This window comes from Thunnus maccoyii, chromosome 16 (assembly GCF_910596095.1).
Source record: "Thunnus maccoyii chromosome 16, fThuMac1.1, whole genome shotgun sequence".
NCBI lineage: Eukaryota > Metazoa > Chordata > Actinopteri > Scombriformes > Scombridae > Thunnus > Thunnus maccoyii.
The window spans coordinates 22,668,340-22,688,179 of NC_056548.1; the positions used below are offsets into that span (position 1 = coordinate 22,668,340).

At 38.2% G+C, this 19,840-nt stretch overlaps 1 long non-coding RNA gene across 1 annotated transcript; it reads right to left on the minus strand.

The window, feature by feature from the left end:
- Positions 1-18,250: 18,250 nt before the first annotated feature.
- LOC121880979 lies at positions 18,251-19,330 on the minus strand. Its single transcript, XR_006091663.1, has 2 exons — positions 19,102-19,330; positions 18,251-18,734 (listed from the first exon to the last, which is right to left on the minus strand). It is a non-coding gene; the product is annotated as an uncharacterized LOC121880979 (long non-coding RNA).
- Positions 19,331-19,840: the final 510 nt, after the last annotated feature.

Genomic DNA, 19,840 nt, shown 5'->3' on the forward strand with positions numbered 1-19,840 from the left:
CACAACATTCACTTACTGGAAATTTTTCAAGGCTTTCATCCACCTCTCATGGCTTTCATCAACAGTACTTCAAATTGTCCTGTCTTGTTATACTATTTTTAACTTCCTCTGTGCTACATTTCCAACCCTCTCAGCTAAAAAATTATGTTTATATGCCGCTAAATAATTTATCCAAATTAAACCTGATTGCTGTTTTATGAGCACTGGCGATTAATTTTACACAACAAAACACTTTGCCAAAAGGTCAGGGAAAGGTTTCAGTGAAATACTGAAAAAGTAAACATGTTCTTTCTAATGTTTCAAGTCAATGTTTACTTTTTCAATATTAAAGCAAGACCACAATCTCTCCCTAACCTCAGCAGTGTTAAAACAATGCAAGAGGCTGTGTTGGCGGGGGCGTGTTGATTAAGGTACCAGTGAGACAATTAAATAAGATACAGGAAGTGGACTTGGAGCTATGTGTTTAAAGGCTTATCAGACGCCAAAACATTACACAGCAGTTTGTAATACTCCCAGACAGGATTTTAGTATTCTAGATTGCAGTTTGCAGTGACTGTTTCATCTTACGTCGCTACAATCAGCAGGAACATAGCGTTCACATAACAAAGTAATCCACCAAGAACGCGCACTTGTATGTATGTGACCGGCCAATGCAGCGTCTTGCCGGATGATGTCACGTTGCATTGCGGCAAAAGTTGAACCAGGATTGACTTTTTTTTTGCTGGACAAGCCTGTGTTGTTTAGCCAGAGCCTTCTGACAAAGAAAGAAAAAAAGAAACGGCCCTCTCATTTGAATTTGGAGCAGTGCATTGACGCAGCGGGGGTGCCGGAGCACTGCCCCCATTCAAATAAATGAGTGGGCTGTTTCTTTTTTTTTTTTTCATGCAGGGCTGAAGTCAGTCTGAACACTATGCCTAAGTGCATTAGTTCCCACAAGTGGATATTGAAGGGAAGACAAATTGTATCTTTTTTTTTTTTTTTTTTTTTTACAATTCAGTATGAATATTATCATCATTATGTCTGGTTGGAGTTACGTTCCTTTTAAAACATACTTGCAAATTAGAGACAGGGGTTGTCATGGTAACTGGTGACGCAGATTCTGATTTCACATTCAAAATAAATGATCATATTATAAAATCAGATGCATTATTATAGATTAAAACATCCGACGGTGTCTAAAGCAGCTATAATCATCTCCAGCTCAACCGGCTACGATATAAAAATCTACTTTCACATGAATGCATCAGTATTAGAATCAAACTACATAAAATACTGGATATAGAACTCAGAAATGGGCCTTTTGCAGTGTAACTGTTGATACTTAAGAACATCTGAAATACCCAAAGCACAATGTGTTGCTCGCTGTGTGGAAATGTCACATGAAGTCTTGCATGATAATGTTTTAATGAAGATAAAGTGTAACAGTTTTGTGTGACCTTTGTTTTTATCCTGAGTGCCTTAGAGGATCAGTGCGGCAAACAGAGGGAATCAAGCTGTTTTTGCACAGAACACAGACTGAGTGACAGCTTTCTTTCTTTTATTTTATCCAAATGTATTATTTTAGATATTCTCTTTCTGATCTGGCCTGAACACTCCTTTAGGTATGTTTTTCTCACAGAATTCTGTCTACACTGTACACCAACACAAACACTTAAATCTGTTCTTCCTCTTACTCTTAAACGCAGCTGGTAAACAACAAAAAGGTTCATAACTCACCACCAATTTGTGTTGAATAGACAGAAAGACAGATCGAAATTTCTGATATGTTTTTCTAAAAGGTGTTGTCATGGACATATTAGCTGTTGTCATGCAACTATAAAAGGCAGTAAATAGTGATTTGATGGAGGAGGGGTCATAAATGCTGACTGTGAACTAAGGCTGCAGTAATTCCTGGACTGGTACAACTGAGGTCATTGATCAAATTCTTATAATACACTTGTGTGATCCGATGACAGAAACTGAAAAATATGCTATGTGGAAATACTCAACCATGTCTGTGTGAGAGATTAACACACATATATATGATCATACGTAGTATATAAGTGTTTTTCTTAGATCTGTCTCCATTTTCTGTGTTTGTTTAACTCTGCTGAGAACGTCACACTGGTTTCGCTGGTTTCCTCAGCAGCATCAAATGACACCCTGAGTGATTTACATGAATGCAACGGCTCAGATGCAGAGACTTTGTTCAGGGAATGAGCAAAGAGAGGACAGCAGGAGAGAAAACATTAAGAAAGAAAGAACAGATTATCGTGTTTACTAGAGCAGCGCTACTGTCCTCCAGGGCCATTTTATGTCTGCCTTACAGGAAATGATCATTCTTTGTTTGTTTACAGTTATTTATTTGTCCGGGATAAAGACTTTATTTTTTCTCTTTCATTAATCTTCAACTGTTTGTGCCCTCCGCCTACGCATACATGCCTGCCTCTCTCTCTTTCTCTCTCTCTCTCTCTCTCTCTCTCTGGAGCACATACTGTACATGTGGTACATCCAAGCATAACCAAGCAAACGTTCCCATGTGCACCTAAATGCACGGTTTCTTTCTCTGTCACACGCAAACACATGCGCACACACTTGCACAAATACATTTAAGAAAGTACCAACACGATGTGGTGATGTATTCATGTGAGATGATCCCAGGACTTCTGCCTATGTGCACAGAGGGGATTGCATAAAGGATGGAGGGAGGGGCGTGTGTGTGTGTGTGTGTGTGTGGATGGATTAAAGGATCGGTGGGTAAATAAAAGGATACATAGACGACAAGGCGCGGGTGGATTATAGAAGGATGGATAAAGAACGTTTAAGAGATGTATGAATGTTAGGATAGAGAAGATGGATCGTGTATCTAACTAAATGATCAGGTTTAATGATTACATATCATGGGATCACACTAATGTGATTACAGTACAGTGTAGTCATTTCTTACAATTGATATTCATAAGACCCGCCCCTAATAGTTACTCTTGCTATGCCTGTAATGCTGTGTTCCAGACAACTCGGGACACAAAAATTTCCAACCTCCTACATGAAAAAGTATGATGAGATGGCTCTCGAAGTCAGAGTTCTGACTAGGAAACCTCGACTTCACCGAGAAGCAGATGTTCTGACATCACAGAAGTTTTGAATGGTGTTAAATGAGTAAAACTCTCAAAATGAAGATTGTTTACTTACTTACTTTCTGACCTCTGGCTTGTATAGAACACATTTCAGACAAAACTAGGCTTCTCATTTCTAGCCAGTGACTGTAAATTTTTATTTTATATAGCTGTTGCTATAGATTTTATTACTTACAACTGTCTAGCTAACTAAGCTAACATTAACTATGAGTTTGTTGAGTGTTGTATGAGTGTTTAAAATACAGCGGATAATTCATGTAGAACACAAGGAAATAAAGAGACAGCTTTGTTTTTGCACTGCAGAGTAGAGCTAGTTAACTCTTGTATTTTATAATCAAACGGTGAAAAATACATGACCGTTACAACCTTTTTTGGCTGCTTTACTAACATAAACGTACTTATTCATATTGTTAATCAATGTTTTTCCTTTGAATGTTACCAAAAAAAAGAAAAACTTTTAGGATAAGGACTGTTTGGCCAACGTAACGCTATCTCAGGACACAGGTCATAAAGTTAACCTAAACTTTGATAGCGTCCATGACCAGCAACCACATAATGGGGAAATATGCAGTGGATGTTCCATTGCTGGGGCATTTTCTTACCTGTAACCTCATCAGCTAATGTAATGAACTAATTATGTGTTCCTTGGCCTTGGAAGAAAAGCTTGGTTTCTACTGCAGGAACAAGCTACTTCGCTGGATATGCTAACGATTTCAGCTTACATTACAGCAGATAAACACACTGTTTAATTCATTCCTTACACTTTTACCATCTGGTTTTGGTTCTGCAAAGTTGTAACTCCAAACTCTTTAGATGCCAAGTCCTCCTAGAGCCCCATGCACGCTCCACTCCAACATGTGTGAAAGACCTGCCATGCCTGCTTACTGTTGCTAATCTATGACTGGATAATCACTTTTTGCAGGAGGGGTTTAGTGAATAAATATAAAAAATAAATAAATAAAAAATAAATGTCTCCAGATGGGAGTGAAACCTGTGAAACTGGAGGATTTCAGGACCCAGAAACCCATGTCACCACTCCACACGTACACACACAAACATATAGAGAGCTATGATTCCCACGTTCTTCATGGATTCCTCAAAGCCAGTTTTTCTAGTTTTCTGGTCGATACAACATCACACACACATCTGAAATCTGATTTTGCTCTTCCATTAAATATAAATCCAACGCCTTTGTGGGAGTTTAGGTTATGTTCTGCATGGTGGCTCTGTAAACACAATCCCACTCATATACATCACCTCCACCTTGTGATATTGTTATGAATTTTAATGTTTATCCATCCTCATAGCATCCAGTAAACAACAACAACACTGAGAATCACTTATCTGTGTGCTGCTGCTGCTGCTGGCAGCATTGTTTTAACACTGGAGGTGCAGTGTAGAAATCCCCTGAGCTCCTGGAGCCTCAGCCAAACAGCCTCACTATAATTTCAGGCATTGCTGCTCAACCACATAACATAGTGTCCTCAACATGTTTTCCTCTGCTGTCTCCTTCTTCTTTTCTTTGTCCTCCTCCTCCTCCCTCTACCTCACTATTATCATCTACTTCCATGTCAAACTGTGTAAGACATGTATCGCCTGTTCTTCCAGCTCTTTGACGCTAAATTTCATCAATTTCCACAGTCTTTTGGGAGGACAGCAGGTCCCTTGGGAGCCATGTGATATTTCCTCCTCATTTCCTTTCGTCTTGCAGTGGAAGCCACAAGGCTTATCTCTCATAAAACTATTGCCTATAGCAGAGGCAGACAGAGCATCAATAGAACAAATAGTATTGAAAGACGAGTTCCAAGCTTTGGTATTCATCAGCATTGCATAAAGCGTTGTCAAAGTAAAGAAATCATAAGCAAAGGAGGCATCAGATGTATTTGAAGCATGTTGGAAGCACTGATGGATGAATGGATTGGTGGATGATTTAACATCAATGGCTGTTAGATGAAAACTTTAACTACTGCATAGATTGCAATGAAATTTTCAACATATATTCAAGGTCCCTAGAAGATAAATTCTAATGACTTTGGTATTCCCCAAGTGTTTCATCTAGAGCCACCATCAGGTGAAGGTTGATGGTAGCAAAATAGGGGATAGAAAGTGTGAATACCTTAAAGATGTCATATTTGCACTCACCCACATATACATAAAGGTATGAAATCAGCCACCTTCAACATACTTTATCTCTTTAGATGTATGCTCTGTATAATTCTTGTTCTCTCAGTCTCCACGCCGTTACAGAAGATCCTCCTTTATCTTTTTTTTTCCCTCTTCTCATTCTCTCACACGGATTCACACTGTATCTGCACTCACACACTAAGCTTATAATAATATACAGGCAGGACCATAAGAATTCATGATGGGTTACATCAGCTTCCTTCTGACTGTTCTTCAACCTATTTCTGTACACACACACACACACACACACACACACACCTGCAGACAGTACAATCCCTTTTGAGACTCACAATGAAAATGGCGATTAGATATAAAATACCTGGGAAAAGATGGAGCACAGATACATTCACATGCTGCACATAGTGTATACATGGAATTATATAGTACATGTATATGCTCACGGTCAGAAACACACATGCATACACATACAGAGGTCAACACAATTGTATTGATTAATACTAGAAATGCGAGGCTGAATCCAGTAATGCAATTTTCCAGAGGATTATTACAGTATTTGTATTTTTCCTCAACAGCCTTGAAGCAAATTAAACCACAGTAAAATGTATTTTTTTAACACAGCTGCATGACGAGGTGCTTCTAATTTAGACAGCACAACTGGACCCAAGGATTTATATGTAATTAGTGAAGATGAAGTTGTATTATGATAAAAAAAAAAGAATCTTTAATCTAAATCATTTGCCACTGATGCAATGGTAATCTCCCTCCTATAATCCTCTTTGTATGCAAATGTATTTCTCTGGCGTCACATGACAGGTCACCTGGATTCTTCATCTTTGCATAAACTGCTGTGATGTAGATATGTATATGTGTAAATTATCCACTGCAGCACCAGCAGCTGCTCTCACCACCAAGAACATTATTTTCTTCGTATCAAAAAGAATGTACCAAAACATGGCCACTAAACCTAGGTATCAGGTATCAAAACCATGATTGGTACAAGGTGTGTACTGAACCTTGAATTTTGGGTACTGTTTCTCTGATGTATCTTTGATGTAAGCAGTGTTTTGAGTATATGATATTGGTAAATTGGTGAATTATGTTGCTAACATTCAGTTTTTAACATTAACCAGCCTGCTAATGTGTGTGCTTTAGCTCAAAAGTATTTTTGTTGTGAAGGCAGAGATGTTTGTGAAAGATCACTTTAGTTTTAGGAGGGATAGGATCTACAGTGACCATATCTAAAAAGAACAATATGGGATCGTTATCAATTTTGTTTAAAATGCAAACTGATTTAATAGTAAGTGTTCAATGGAAAGTGTTAATAGAACACTGAGATAAACAAATGTAAAATATTAAGGCAGCGTTTCAGAAACGCAACAATAGAAAATAGGGCATCAGTGTTTTCATATGGTATTTGTATCAGTTGATTATCATCATAATTCTGTGTTCTTTCCACTTTCAGTGCATTACTGACAGCAATCATGCATCATGACATGTTTAAGGGAATACAAAATCATCACTACATAACTTGGATATACTCCATTTCTGTTTGAATATGCCATAATATACTGTACTTTTCATTCTCTATAAGTCTCTTGATCATCAAAAAAGAAAATAAAAAATCTTGACGTAGACCTGAAAGGTCATGGCTGAACGACTTTAATTAATTACTGTACTCTGTGGAAAGATGAACTGAAGTGTTACCTTGTTTTTAGAAAGCTGTCTGACAACACAACTCTGGTGTCAGCTAAAGATGCTATTTCCCACGAGTATAAGATAAGTGTAGGTCAATGATTAATACATAAGATACTGGAATTTCTCTCTCTTTTTCTCAGAAATACCAAAGTATAAAAAAGTATATGCACACAAACTGCCTTTAAGAAAGCCTTGGTTAACTTTCAGTTTGCAGGCAGTGCTTCTATGTGATTCACAATCTAGTAATATATTTTACATTGAAATAGTGACAGTATAGCCTACACAAATCCATCTTGAGTGGCATGAAAAGCATTTTATTCCTCACAAAAAAATCAATATGAAACAGAGTGACCAAAGTTTGTGTGAGGACTAGATGTTTCCATTTTTCCCATGTTCACTGCTCATTAGCCACATAGCTAATACAAACTATGGCCACCATGTGCATTCAGACCGGCTTTATCCAGGTCCAGTATGTAGTGGAATGTGTGATCTCTGAAGAGGGAAAACTTCCAGTTATATAATAAAGACCTAGTCACAACAAAAAGTGGCTTAATGAAATTCATTTGTACATCTTCACAAAATAGGAGGGGCTATAAGTTTGGTGAAATAGTGACTATTTGCAGGGTAAGTTGACAAAGTACTGTAGCTGGTGAGCTAACTGAAACATGTAGCCAGAAAAAATACTAGCTTTAGTGAGACACAATATAGTTGTGAGGTGGGAGGAGCTATAGCCGGTGCCCCTGGTTCCAGAAGAAACAATCCGATTCATTTTTCTCATGGACAATGTAACGTAACTCACAGTTTGAGCTCACAGCCAATCGCTGAGCTTCTGCCCACTAACGGCGAGCAGATGCTAAAGTTTCTGGTGTTGAGAAAACTGATTTTACAATCTGCAGCATGAATCAGTTTACTTTTAATTACTGGGTCACTTTTAAATGAATTCAGCAACTATAGTTATTGTTTACAACTTCAGCAACAAAGTGTTTTGAATTCATTACACTCTGATTTACGTCCATGGCTTCTTCTCTATTGCAACAGCAGCCAAGGCTCATGGGTGTTGTGGTATTCTTAGTCGTCTGCCATGCCAAAATCACAGACAAAATGTGATTTCTCAGAAATGAAGTTGAAATAATTTAAACTGGTTGTCATAACAAAAACCTAAACGATCATTACATTATCATTACGGGAGAGTCCAGGAGAGTTTCTATGTTCAGCAATATTGCTTGGGTATAGCTTGGGTACTCACCAGAAAATAAGTTAACTTAATTTATTTAAGAAAATACCTATTTTTTGGAGAGGTCTATATAGATCAGTGTTATTTGAAAGTGGATAGGGTTACAGAGCTAATATATAGTATCCTCTAATTTGGACTCTGGCTCTCTGTTCTCTCAAATGTCAGCACGGTCAACTACTCAAATTTGTGTCAAATGTTCACCAGTAAACTAAGTGATTTTGACATTAAATGAAACCACCCGTGAATTAGTTTCACAGTGTGCAGTCTAACAATATCATGGGAATACTAAATAACATTTAAAGAAATTGTCCTTAATTGCAACTAGGGTGTTGGTGTCCAGATGTATATAGAGAATGATGAGCTTTCCTTTATGATTGTCTGTAATTATGCAGCAGCTTTATCCATCTCTCTGTACAGTAGGAGAGGAATGAAGGCAGTACCTGCAGACTCTGTGTTGGTGCTCCAATCAGTCACCAGTGACAAATGACATTTACACAGTATCTAACTGTTCTACTTGATATTTGCCATCAAAATTGAAACCAGTGTAAATTTATTTGAACATGGGTTGCTGCCCATTCCACGTTAAAACAACATTGAATCGAAACAGCAAACAAAGCCCTTAATGGTCAGGCACCATCATATTTTAAAGAGCTCATAGTACCGTATTATCCCACTAGAACACTGAGCTCCCAGAATGCAGGCTTACTGGTGGTTCCTAGAGTCTTCAAGTAGAATGGGAGGCAGAGCCCTCAGCTATCAGGTTCCTCTGCTGTGGAACCATCTTCCCTCTCTACGTTTAAAAGTAGGCTTAAAACTTTCCTTTTTGATAAAGCTTATAGTTAGTGACGGCCAGGCTTGCCTTGGACCAGCCCCTAGTTATGCTGCTATAGGTCTAGTCTGCTGGGGGAGTTCCCATGATTCATGTCCGATTCATGTCCCAGTGACGCATGTCACTAACTTGGCATCTTCCTCGTAGTCTTGTGCTTTCTCATCTTGCAGGTGTCTGTGGAGCTATGGTCCTGCTTGACGCCCACTGCTACTACTATTATTTTTAGTCATATTTCTACTATTGTTATTATCATTGTTGTTGTTGCTGTGCATCTGCGTGTCTTTCTCGTTCTCTTTCTCTCTCCCCTTCCCCCCCTTCTCTTCTCTCAACCAAACGAGTCCACCTAGAGCCCCGTTTTGTTCGAGGTTTCTTCCCATTAAAAGGGAGCTTTTCCTTGCCGCTGTTGCCAAGTGCTTGCCCATGGGGGAATGTTCGGTCTCCATAAATTAAAGAGTATGGTCTAGACCTGCTCTGTATGAAAAGTGCCCTGAGAAATCTTCTGTTGTGATTTGGTGCTATATGAATAAAATTGACTTGACTTGACTTCAAATAGCAACAGATGACATTTCTATTACAAAGTCAATATGTGCGGTCCTTTGCTATTCAAATTACAAGCAACATGTTTTGCATCTTGCATGGTCTCCCTATTCTTTTCTCTTCAGCTCGATCGTCTCTTCTCCCTCCCTTGCTCTTGTTCTCTGCATCCTTTCTCTCTCTCTCACACACACACACACACACACACACGCACAGACCTTGTAGCCATTTCTCATTGTTAGGGCATGCCAGATTGTGCTGTCTGTGCGTGTGTGTGTGTGTAACAGTGTGTGTGTGCTTGTGCAGTCATGTGCATGTATTTGGGTGCTTTAGCACGTGGCGAGATACAGAGCACTAAAAATAGCCAGTAATCATTTGTATTCTAACTCCTGTGTAAAGCTTCCCTGCTGTCTTTGAAATTCTGAACACACTGGAGATGGCTTATGTTTTGAAACAGTAGTCTTTATTAGCAGGAAGTATGAACAATTTACTGTGGCATGAGATGACATTTTAGCTGATTGCTTGATAGCACACTGACCTTCAGAAATTATTCAAAACATAATGCATGTCTGAGTAGTGCAGGACTGTAATGTACTTTATAAACTAGTATTTAACTATGTTAGGAATGCTAAAGATGCTCAATTAATCTTTTTTTTTTATAAGCAGTTAAACATTTAGCCCATAAAATAGTTACATACGAACTATTAATTAGTTAGTTAAAAGCTAAAAATGCCCAGTATAAGATATTCAATTTACAGTTATATAAAATTGAGAAAGGCAGTAAGTCCCCCCATTAGAGAAGCTAAAACCTGAGAAATAAAATGCTTTTGACTTAAACATTTAATTGATCACCAAATTTATTGCAGATCAATTTTCTGTTGATCAACTTATAAAACTAATACATTTGTTGTTTTAGCTCTTTCTTCAAAAGGCAAGGAAAGGACTACTCCCAGGGCTAGTTGGCGAACTATTGTAGCTGGCAAGCTAACCGCTAACATGCTAGCCAGCCAGGAACACAGTAGTTCCTTGAGCTTCTTTCTTTTTTCTCTGTGCTATGCCGTTTACTCCTGCAGGCATTTATTCTCTGGATTATACATCATTTCATTCAATAACAAGTTTTACTAAAGATGAAATAAAAGCTAACAAGCTTGCTAGTCAGTTAGCAAGCTCTTTAACTCGTCGCTAATGGGAAAGTTCATTAATACAGTTTATTACTATTATTATCATACCATTATTATTATTATTACTCATAACTATCTGCAAACCATTGTTCTTTTGTGGAGCAGTTTATACTCAGACAGAATACAGTAAATATAGCTTAGTGGTGCAACACTGGTAATAAGCGACTATAGCTTCCTCAAAAGTCAACACTCTAAAGACAGCCTGCTAATAGAGTTGCAAAGTGGGAGGAGCTATTTTGGGCACCCCTGGTTTCTGGAAAAATCCCATTAATTTTTCCCATAGACAACATTATGTTAATCACAGTTTGAGCACTTTCAGGGTGCATTTTAGCAAGAAATAGCCAATCACTGAGCTTAAAATTCTGTCACGTGCGCAGCTAATGGTGGCCAGAAGGTAAAGATAGTGGTATTGAGAAAACTGATTTTAAAACCTTCAGAGTAAATCAGTTACTTTCTAGGTCACTTTTGAGTGAGCAAATATGGCTTTTGTTTACAGTATCAGCAACAAAGCGTTTTGAATTCATTATGCTCTCATTTGCACCAATGGCTTTGAGGCTCATGAGTATTGTAGTATTCTTAGCCACCCACCATGCCAAAATCACAGACAAAACGTGAGTTCTCAGATATGAAGTTGAAATAATTGAAACTGGTGGTCATAATATAATTTTATAGGATCATTACGTTATCCAGGAGATAAGTTCAGTAACAAGATCATTTAAAGAAAATTTTGAGATGGGAATAGAGAATGGGGAAAAACACTTCCAGAACCAGCGGCACCCCTCCCACTTCGCAACTGTATGGTTAGCATAGCTTATTTGCAGATCAAAGTTCAAACTGGAACTCCACATGAAAAATTTGCAGGGATTTATTTCATTGCAATGAGTGAATCTGGTAATTACAGTGATTCCACTGGAATGAACCGATTTCACAGATAAATTTTGCCATTTTCCATTCTAGCGTAACCTGGCCTTTAGTGAGGAGAGCAACACAGTGTTTAGTGTGATGTGACTCTTTTGTATTGATGAAAAAGGTATTGTGAAAGTGCACATTATAGTGATTTTCTCAACACAACAGGTAAACATGGAGTAGGATTTGAGTTCGTATTAACCAGGCAACACGAGAAATGAGGAATACAAGCTTGTGTCTTATATAAGACTGTTTCACAAAAAGGCCCGTTTCTCCCTGGGAAATAAAGACAGATAAGATCAGCAGCCGCTACTTGTGAATTTACAGTATTCTCTGATTTGGGAGATAGTCATAAGCCAGCTAAGAGGATAACAAATTGTTTTTCTTTTCTGTTTATGGTTCGGTAGCATTAAACACTGTTGATATGATAGTTTTTTTTTGTTTGTTTGTTTTTTATTATGACAGATGTCCATTTTTACAGCCTTGTGATTTAGTAGCAATCTGACCTTTATAAGATGATTCCGATTTGTGATGCTTACAAACATAACCAGCTCTGTGGTGATAAAGATTTCAGGCTCCTGCTGGCGCACCACCATTTGATCTATGTATCTGCACATGCAAGTATACCCTTACACTAGAATAACATAAAGACAGTACTGTGTAGCACCTTTCGCATGTTTCATGGCTCTGGGCAGGTTAATCATTGCCATAGGCGTTGGGCAGATCTCAAAATGCATCTTAAGCACCATGACTTTTTCAAATACCTGTTTTATGGAAAATGATGGTAAGTGGCCGCATGAAGTTGGATCTCCTATTGGGGCGAGAATGATTTAGGGCTCATTTCTAGAAGGACCCAGGAAACCCTGCTGAATGGATCCATAAAAATGGCAGAGCGTCATGCCGTCTTTCCTGCCTATCCTATCACATAATGCTTTAGGCAAACAGCATTTTACAGCTGGCAAAAATGGGCTGACATTTCATTTCTTACAGTTAGACAGGTAATGATACAACTTTACCTGGTCCACTCAGGCTGTTAGAAATACAAGATAACTCTTTGTACCTTTAACAAGCAAATAAACATTTTTTGAATAGCCAATGAAAGAGTGGTACAAAGTAGCTGTTGGATATCAGATATGTTTGCTTGAACTCAACTGAATCATACCAAATGATGACAATTTGACACTTTAATAGAAACAAAGCCAGTGAGTTTCATTTTCTTTCCACTGAGAGCCTTGAACAACCTCCAGGGCAAAGAAGCATGCAGAGAGTCTGCGGTCAGCTGTAACTGCTTTGGTAAACAGACGCTCTGATTTTACTGATCCACAGCCTGCAGCAGGGAAGCTCAGTGAAAATATAAATTCACTGTGAATGCAGAGACAACACTTCAACTACAGAGGTTGTACAGCACAAGGGCACTGTGACTGTAAAGCAGCAGATGAAGCAGTGATTGATGGTTTGGAAAACTTGGAAATAGCATTTTTTTTAATCTAGTGGTGGACTGTGGTGTTATGTATTTAGAGGACTGTTTTATTAGACAAGGATAATAAAGAGGGAAATTTGGGGTGCTTGTGAAAGTTTCTCAGGATGAAACATATATGTGACTCTACAGTAGAGGTTGCTTAGCAGCACACTTGCAATCTTTATTTGATTATTTTGCCTTGAAATCGACATTTTGTGAAAGAAGCTTTTCACTTTCACAGAGTTAAATGAGAAGATTGATACCAGTCTCATGTCTGCATGCTAAATATGACGCTAAATCCAGCAACCAATTAGCTTAGCAGAGCATAAAGCCTGGAAACAGCTAGCCTGGCTTAGTCCAAAGGTAACAAAATCTGACTACCAGCACATCTTGAGCTCACTAATAAATGATTTCATCTTGTTTGTTGAATCTGTACAAAAACGGAAGTGTAAAAATGACAATTTGTTGTTTTACGGGGTGACATGTGCTGGACTGTTTCTTGGCTGGGCGCTGTGACTTACCTTACCTAGTGACTCCACAAAAATCACTGAAGAAATAGTCCCACACATAAACACACATGAAATTGTTGTTTTTATACTTTACCTTACCTTTCCCTGTTTCCGGTGATAATGCTAAGCTAAGCAGCTTCTGGATGTAGTTTCATATTTAATAGACAGATAAGAAAGTGGTAGCAATCTTCTCATCTAACTCTTGCCATGAAAGCACATAAGCCTGTTTCCCCACATATAAAACTATTAAAACTCTCTTTGCAGAAAAAACCCTGCTTTGATTTATTCAACACTATTATTCAGTATGTTATGCAGTGCTTTAATTTTTTCTGCTTATATTTGCACTCTGCCATACAGTACAGTTTCAGTCTTAATTCGTGTCTGTGTAAATTCAGTTAATGAATAATACCAGGTATATGATGACCAGAAAAATACCTCACTTCAATGGCTTTTTGGAACAAAAAGTCCAACATTAGAAGTATTTATTGTGTCTTATATTTGAAAATTTAAAATTGTGGTGAAACTGGTGTGTGTTTATATGTGTTTAAGTAAAGATGTCCTTGAAAGCACATATAAACATGTAAGGGCTGGAACACATATACAAACCTCTCAGGCTGAGCAAAAGAATAGTGACCTAAGGAGACAGAGCATTAATCCTGCAAACAAACGGTGTATGTCACTTACCACCCTATACATACACACACACACACACACACACACACACACACACACACACACACACACATATATGTTCGTACACACATAGCTCAGTTTCAGTGTTTAAGGCTTGGATAATTTCAAAGAGCCCAAGGCTAGAGAAGCAGTACTGACCAAGACCAAGGTTGTCAGCACTGTGGGGTTGTGTGTGTGTGTGTGTATGTGTGTGTGTGTGTGTATGTATGTGCTTCAGCTAGTATGCTTGTCTAGTGTGTGTGTGTGTGTTTGTGTGTGTGTGGTAGCAGGTTATAATTGGGACAGCAACCTTAATCCCCTTGAAGACTGATGACCCGCGCTCTACACAAACAGTTTATGTTACCAACCAGCTTACAAAGACACACATGCACAAAAGCGCACACACACATCTACAGTACCCCTCTGTGTGTGTCTTTGAAGTACCAATTTATGGCCTTTGTCAGGGAGAAAAATAGTTTTAGGAATAATTGGGGCTTTGGGACAGCATGGTATTGTTAGTTAATTGTCATCCGCAGAATGGAATATCTCTGTGTTTGTGTGTGTGCTAGATTTTAGCTGACCTCTTTGAGGTCCAGATGTCCTGACAAAAGCAGGATGATCACTAAATCTAAATCTTGTTAATAGGTAGGTTTACAGTTACAAGTTATATTTCACATATAGAGGAGCAAGTGAAATGTGACCAACAAAAGTCTCCACAATGATGATGACCGAAGTCCATAAACCTGAAAGGAATATTCCACCCGAAACCAAACACTCACATTTCAAGGGGAAATAAAAGTCAAGATCAAAATTATATACTTTGGAAATGCTTTTCACCAAAGTAAATACACAGCTTCTGTTTTCACTAGCATGGCTGGTTGTTTTTGTCTGCCTCTCGCCTCTCGTGTTGGCTACACAGCTATAAAAAGGAACCTGTATATTTAGTCATATTTATGCATATTTTGTCCATAATATAGGTGTTTAAAATATGCTGAGCGTGTAGTATATCATCAGATGAGAGGTGAATTATACTGCAGGACTGCTTTGATAAGTTTATATGGACATTTCTTAGCTGTAAAACTGGGTCACTGTTGGAATTCATTGTAACTCTTGTGAATCTAAACTGACAACAGCTGCCATCCTCAGCGAGGGAGCAAACTACAAACTTTTCAGAGACACCTTTCCTGTCCGTCGAGGGTTGAGTGTTATTCAGATACTCACTCGAGCACCAAACGTGGGTGAAAATAGTCCCTGACAATTCCCCGATTAGTCCTGTTTGAGTAGCACTGGTGGAAAAAATACAGTGAATGAAATGATTCAGCCTTTAAAAAAAAACAGCCTTATGCTTTAAGACACATTTTTAAAAACAGAGGTGTTCCAAAAGACTCAAAACCCCCATATCATAAGATAAGAACAACAGTGTATACTGCAAATACAGACAGGAGCAATGTAAGAGCCGCAGAATTTGAATGGTCACTGTTACAGAGTCAACACGGTCCGTCCTTGTATAAACTAGGAAACCCATGTGACTAATATTACAAGCAGAGCTTCAAACGAACAGCAGCCATTGGCAATATGTTGTTAACATACAGTACACATGCAATCGCATAAACTGTGCCCTGAATATCAAATACACTTGACAGCACAAACAGCTAAATTGAGATATATGTTCCTCTATGAGCAAATGCTATTAAATGAATCAAGAGACCGCTACAGACATGTTTATCCGCATGATTTTGCATATCCCTTACAATAACAACACCCACACTCTGTCTGCACTGGGACATCAAAAAATAAATGGAATGGGAGCCAAGGCTTGGGTCAAGCATGATGAGCAGGCATCCTCTTCTGTTTTATTGTTATGCCATTCTTCTTCCATGTAGCCTAGCTGTCACTAAACCGCCTCAGGTATACAAATCTTTTATACATATATGTCATTTTGAGAGAAGAAAAAAAAAAACTTGCAAATGAAGCAAAGGTAACCAGCTAAAAGCTGTTTTTATCTGTGACACCTGTGAATTATTCCTTCAGTGCTTACGGTGTGTTTAAACTAATCTCACACACAATAGACAGTGAGAGGTTAGATGCATTAGATCAGATCACACCGGAAGGCATATAAACGTGATTTATGTATCATCATTTTCTGGACTGATTGTTATTACTCTGAGGTATCAAGTGCTTTAAGGTCTTTATGATGAAGTTCACGTTATCTATTATGAAAAGTTAGATTAATATGTATATCTCAGCTGCCAAAGCCCTTTGGCTGGGATTGAGAATTAAGATTTTATTGTTTGCAAACAGTAATGTGATCCTTAGTAGAGCTTCAATATACTCTGTGATGTGCAGTGTGATCCGGTGTTGGATTACAGAGAGAGGAAATGAATCATTTAAACCTAAATACCCTAAATCTTATAAATATATCCTGGAGGTAAAGAGACTCAGAAAACTGTGTGCTATTCCTTTGAAGAGCAAAATTCAGGTTTATCTGTTTTAATGTTTTCGGCCTTATAAATGTGTAGTTTCAGAGCTTGAGCGAAGCAAGTTTCTAGGATTTTGCCTTCAGGTTGCAGGTACTGTCTGTTTTGTTGTGTTTACTGTGCTTATTTATTCTATTGCCAGAATGAGACAATTTGCCATGGGAGTCTGAAACGGGCTTCCTACTCTGTCTAAAAACTAATGGATGAAAGGACGTACCCACTGTCAGTGGACTATATGTTAGCTTTAGAGGTGTGTGAATGTGTTGCTGTTTAATGAGCACAAGGCAGTGTTTAAAGTACTATTGGACAATGTAAAATACTGCAGTCAATTTACTCAGGTTGCATCACCTGAGCCTCTCCAAACAGGATCATAAAAATGAAACATTTTAGATTTTTTCTGAGGAATATCGTGAGTTTTTCTTCTACTTCTATGTCAACTACATCATTACTTCACTATCAATAAATTCCATAAAGTGGATACCTATCTCCAATGCCTTGCAGTGTTATAATGGTGTATTTTTAGCGTGCAGCCACAGAGAGAAACAGACTGCACTGTGGTGATGCAAGTGCCCCCTGTGCTCCAGAGGGTACTGAACCTCAAACCTTGGTTATGTTGGTGTGTTTCTCTCTAAGCGGAACATGTGAAAAATCACGTGTACTTATCCTCCTACGTTGACATGAAATATCACAGAAAGCAGTTTAAAGCCATCATTATACCGACAAAGCAGTAAAAAGACTTGATAGATGGCTGATGACTGTCACCTTTAATCTGCTTTACCACAGCAGCCAATAATGTGGCCTACGTTAATGACACATCCCTCCTACCCTTAGTCTGATATCAATTTAGCATGCGCACACACAGACGCCCTTAAGCAGAGCTTATAGTGTCTGTAATATGGTGGTGTTAAGACAGTAGCATGTCTATCAAGACACAGAGATAAAACTGAGATTGTCAAGGGTTATATTGTGCATAAACTGAATTTCTTATCACATCGGCCCTTAAAGGGACATGCATGACAGCAAATTCAGACATCTTAAGTATGGACAGTTTACTCATTCCAAAGCATAGAATACAGAAACCATCCCTCCATCTGTGTCCCTGCTGGAGCCGACTAAAACAGCTGCTCTTAAGTTCATACATACATTTTCTACTAAGTGTAAATTCGCTGATCACTAAATCAAAATGAGTTTCATCACACAAACTAATTCTTACATAAGATTAGCTAGTTTACACTAACTAGCTGCTAGTTGACAGAACTAACATTAGCTTGGTAATATATGTCCCGTTTGGACTGAAGAGTAAAAGCAGTAATATGGAATATGGTTGATTAAAATGCTCTTTAAAAACGTATCTAAACAAGGAAGACTTGAAATTACATTTTTTTTGTAACCACTACTTGTTATGAATTGGGCTAAGAGCCAAATGAATAGTCACACCAATATCTTATGTATAGGCCCTTTAAGGAGGATGATAAGTGAAACACAAATTCAACTTAGTGACAATAGAAAGATGGAATTTATTCCACACAAGGAAAAAAAAATACAAACCAAGATTTACCCTTTCACATATTTCTTAGATTTGGCCAATAATATTTTTTTTTTAAAGCTGTTCAAGTATTAAATCAAAAATTATTTAATTAATTAATTAAATTAAATTGTCCACCCTTCAGTCCTTTTGTTAATACCCAGGTGGTATCAACATTCAGTTCAATTTTATAGTCCTTCTTTATTTCCTCCTCAGATGCGAATAGCTTAGGATCCTTGAAAGTTTTGTTCAGTTCAGTTAAGTTCAGGGGCCCCTTTTATTTATTTTCGGTATTTTATTTAAGCTTATCTGTATTCCCGACGGAGGTCTGGATCCTCCAAATCCAGCAGCGTCTTGGCTCTGACACTCCCTCACGCGACAGCAGTGGTCGTTGATATAGCTCCCGCTCACTGGAGTCCTCTCTCAGAAAATCGATCGTAAAAAAAACCAACCTGCATACCGTACAAGTTAAATTCAGTTAATGTCAAATTCTCTTTTTAGTATGCAGATTAATATCAAGATCTTACGGTTATTTTCAAACCTTTTATCAGCTTATTGCTGCCTTAAATGTTTACAAAACGAACATAAAACATGCCCATAAATTGAAAATAAAATTCATAAGGCAACAATTTCTGCCAGCAATGATATCTCATATCTCACATCATTTCTCAGAAAATGCACACATCACATTTTTTTACAGTGCTTCTGTTTAAGTTACAAACAACACGTTTCTGCGATTGTTTTTCTCATCCACCGTCATAACGTCAGCATGAGCTAACATCGATTTTTAAGCTAGCAGTGAAAGGTAAACACACTCACCGGAGCACTGACATCAAAAAAACGTCTAATAGCGATCCTCCTTCATTCTCTCTTAATCAATAATATCTCGGAACAAGGTAAATCTCTTCTGGACAACTTTAACACTGACTCCAACAAATATAAACAACTTTTCCTCTCTTTTACTCGCTCGCTTGTACACCACTGATGTATTATAAGAGCTGGATACCGGACTAAAAATGGCGCCCATTCAGTCCTATAGGAGTTGCTCGCCTGGCGCATACGCTAAAAAAAAGTTTCTAGCTTCCGGGTTTGTTTCCGCGTTGTGCGGCCCACTGAATGTGCGCAGTAGTGTGTCCTCCGCTCGGCCCATAGACTTTACATTGCGATGACGTCATGGATTTTTTTTCTCTTTATACATCCACGATCCAGCTCTAATTATACATCCATGTTGGACACACGCTAGACTCCGTTGGCTTTTTCTCTGCCTCTCTTACTCCCCCTCCCCTACCTTCTTTCTCTTGCGCGTCGTTACTGACAACAGCTCATTCTGAAGGCGCTTACCGCCACCCTCTGGACTTTTAGTCAAACTACAACAATAACTCTAGCATTGAATTTGACTGAATATCTGTTAAATCTAGATAAATGAGGGTTAACGTTACATATGAATCAGTGTGTATACAACAATCAATGAAGGTTTAAATGTAACTTTCTTATGCCACTATAACTATAAACAAGTGGAGTTAAACAGTAGAGTTTAGAGTCTGTTAAATTTATGGGG